At 43.1% G+C, this 3,602-nt stretch overlaps 1 protein-coding gene across 4 annotated transcripts in view; it reads right to left on the minus strand.

Annotated features, from left to right (window-relative positions):
* The window catches only part of sash1a (SAM and SH3 domain containing 1a), a 201,535-nt gene extending 200,964 nt beyond the window's left edge, over window positions 1–571 (minus strand). For all 4 annotated transcript variants that reach the window (XM_048250043.1, XM_048250042.1, XM_048250047.1 and 1 more), the window contains exon 1: window positions 1–571. This exon is cut by the window's left edge and continues 1,129 nt beyond it. The gene's annotated coding sequence lies outside the window, so the exon portion shown is untranslated.
* Between the last annotated feature and the right edge of the window lie 3,031 nt (window positions 572–3,602).

A 3,602-nucleotide genomic window follows, 5' to 3' on the forward strand; every position in this document is an offset into this window, starting at 1 on the left:
ATTACATGTTTCAAGGAAACTGTAAAATAGCGAGAGCCGCGCTGTCATTCGCTGACTACAGAGTTATGAGTGTATTTCACTCTCCTCTATCAGTATGTGTAATATTTGTGTCCAGAAGCCGAAACTGACGACTGTCTCTGCGGTCTGCCTGCAACCCCAAACAGGATTCCGTTCTGGTGGCGGTCGTGGTCCCTGGCTGCGGCTCTTTCGCCTCGTCTGCAGGAGCAGCGTTGCCTCAAGCCACGGGAGCCCAGCCGAGAAGTACGCCAAAGCCAGTCAGTGCTCAGCTCCCAGCTACAGAGAAAGATCGATTCGTGTCTTCCGATTTCAGAGAAAGCCAAACCGTCACAGGAACGGCGTGGAAGTCCCGTTTAGGTCCGCATTCTTGCTTTTTAAGGTCCTACAAACAGAACTGACCGCATACCTGCTCCGAGTCACCCGGTAAACTTGCTCTGGCCGCTTATCGGCGAGAAGTATGAGAGTAGGCGACAGTAATCCTGGGTGATTGACGGTAATTGAGAGACTATCTGCCTCTCGTTCCCTCCCCTCTCCAGCGCGACTCGTACTTGCTCCGGAGCGTCCGTCTCCACAGCGCTGCCATTCTGTGCGCGTGTAGGTCTTGGGTGCCAGTTCCATGTGCGTTAGCGCATACCTACTCCCCCTGGCGGATTATTTGTGACAAACAAGTGGCAGATTCCTACATAGGCCAACGTACTGTGTGCGGTGGCGATGGGTTAGTATAGCCAGGGATCCTCTGAACTGTCACTGTACATATACCATATGCTCAATGCTCATACACAATTACAGAAGTACTGTAATTATCGTGTAATGATAATCTTACAGGGAGTGTTATTGTCTGAAAAATACAGTGTTACACAAACTCATGCAAACATGTAGAGACTAGGCTACTTATGCCAAGCCAGATATATTTAATGTGGTGACACTTTAAATATGTGTAGAACTGGTTGGGCTCATTATTTTACAGACCACAGTCAATATTAAGGTCTCTGGGGCTCCTCCTGGTGGTCAGTACTGGTAATGCAATAGGATACATCAAGCTATGACCACATAGTACCAAACTTCCTCTTCTATAGGCTTTATATCACAATATTTGCCCTCTCTCTCCATACATTAAAGACAGAAAACACATACCTTCATCAGGACCAACATTCTGCCACACAATCACATCATTTAGTATGGTTTAATAAATAAATACCAGATATAACACTAACAACAATCACCCATTTAAGATGTAGAGATCAAAAAAGCCACACTAGTATTACTGTCTAGACTCATGTTTAAGTGACTTACAATAAGCATTATACAAACATTAAAATGGATAGTTTAAAGTAAAGTCATATAGCCTAAATAAAACATAGATGGGATGTAATAGAACAATATGACATATGACATATACAAACACACAACTCTGTAAGAATTCATTAGTTAGATTGTTATTAATCAGATTAATGCATTAGATTGATGACTTTTTAGAAGGTCTAAGCTTTCTCCAACCATCATAGATCAATCCATAGATATTTCAATCAGCCATTTCTTGCTACATATACATCTCCAGAATGCTCTCATTTTAATGCCCATAATTACACTTTCCCTCAAAAACAGATACATACATACATACGCATGCATACATACATACATAACATACATACATATACATACATACACATGCATACATACATACATACATACATACATACATACATACATACATACATACTGTACATATATACATACATGCATACATACAGCAACAGTGACTATGTGAGTGATCTATTTGATATTTTCTGAGCACAAGGTAACTGGATATGAAGTATCAAGGTAACTGTATACTGGATATGTCAACAGCCTAAAACTTGTGCTCGGGAGACTGGCAACTGTGGCCGTGGCCTACTGGTTAGTGCTTCGGACTTGTAACCGGAGGGTTGCTGGTTTGAACCCCGACCAGTAGGCAGGGCTGAAGTGCCCTTGAGCAAGGCACCTAACCCCTCACTGCTCCCCGAGCGCCGCTGTTGTTGCAGGCAGCTCACTGCGCCGGGATTAGTGTGTGCTTCACCTCACTGTGTGTTCACTGTGTGCTGAGTGTGTTTCACTAATTCACAGATTGGGATAAATGCAGAGACCAAATTTCCCTCAGGTACACACTCAGATTGGTGTTGGTGTTGAATAAAGTGATTGACAGCTCATTTTCCAGATCTTGGCAAGATCCCTTCACACGTCAGCTGTTACTGTGTGGGTAGATCATTTAGCCACACATCCATCCATGCACCCATCCATCCACCTTGTGTCTCTCATGCTGTCTACTTCCGTCAGTCACTTCAAAGAGACTAACATGGCTGCCTGCCACTCATCTCTGTCAGGGGGATAGCAGGGATCTGGATCCAGATGCAGTGGATCCAGAGCTTTCTCAAAGAGAGGCATAGAGCAGGCGCATCAGTACACAGCTCTGAGCCACCTGACCTCTGATGGAGCTTGATTTTTCCTTCATCAGGATATACTGTAGGACGTGAGGTCACTGTACTGTAAGCTTTGGCCTAAGCCAATTTCTTGTACAGTATGTGTTTATATTATTTATTATTATTATTTAAACTTGTGAAGTTATGCAAGAATTAATCTGGGCTTTTTTTAACTGTAAATTGGCTAGTCTCCTAGTGGTGGCGAGTAGGCTCCAAACAGAAAGCAGTCACTTCAGAAAGAGAGTCTCAGCTAGAATGTCAAGTGTCTTGTCAATAACAAGAATGTCCTGATAAAATGAATGGTAAGCTGAATAAACTAGATGTGTAGCTCTTATTGTAAGTGTGGAAGCAGACCGTGTGTGTGTGTGTGTGTGTGTGTGTGTGTGTGTGTGTGTGTGTGTGTGTGTGTGTGTGTGTGTGTCTCTGTCTCTGTCTCTGTGAGTGTGTATGTGTATTTAACTGTGCTGTGTGTTTTGTCTTTGTGCTTTTCCAGGCCTTTTTGCTGGGAGTAAGGAGTTCCGCTTTGAAAAGCCCATTCTGTCCAGCTCCCAAATCCAAACATGGGTGGTGGCTCAACCACACACACACATGTACCGTGGTGTCTGGGGGTCCTGGTCAGGGGCCTCTCTCTCTCTTTTTCTCTCTCTCTCTCTCTCTCCCCCTCTCTCTCGTCAATGATTTCACTTCATTGTGTGAGCTCAGACTCACTCATCGAGTCATGCATTTTAACACCACACAACTGCAAACTGCAGATTGTGTTTGACAAAGTAAATGTCTACAGATTATCTTCGAAAAATTGTTTTTGTGTCCCTGTGCTCACTGTTCCCTTCATGTAATATCAGGACTTGAATTCTCCATTAAACATTCACAAATCAGCAATCAATTGGAATCTAAGACAAACAAAAACAATTGAAGGTGTGAATTCACTGATGTTGTTATAAATCCTACAGATCTTCATGATATTGGTATGATGCTGAGAGCCACTGGTCAACATCGCCACCTACTGGAAAAAACACACATGACACTCTGTGGACAGTTACTTATCTACAGTATAATGAGGTCACATTATGACAGTTTTAAGAAAGCTCTAATTTTTAACACTAAGCTTCATACTGTAATGTCGGCGCA

Source organism: Alosa alosa, chromosome 8 (assembly GCF_017589495.1).
Source record: "Alosa alosa isolate M-15738 ecotype Scorff River chromosome 8, AALO_Geno_1.1, whole genome shotgun sequence".
NCBI classification, from domain to species: Eukaryota; Metazoa; Chordata; class Actinopteri; order Clupeiformes; family Clupeidae; genus Alosa; species Alosa alosa.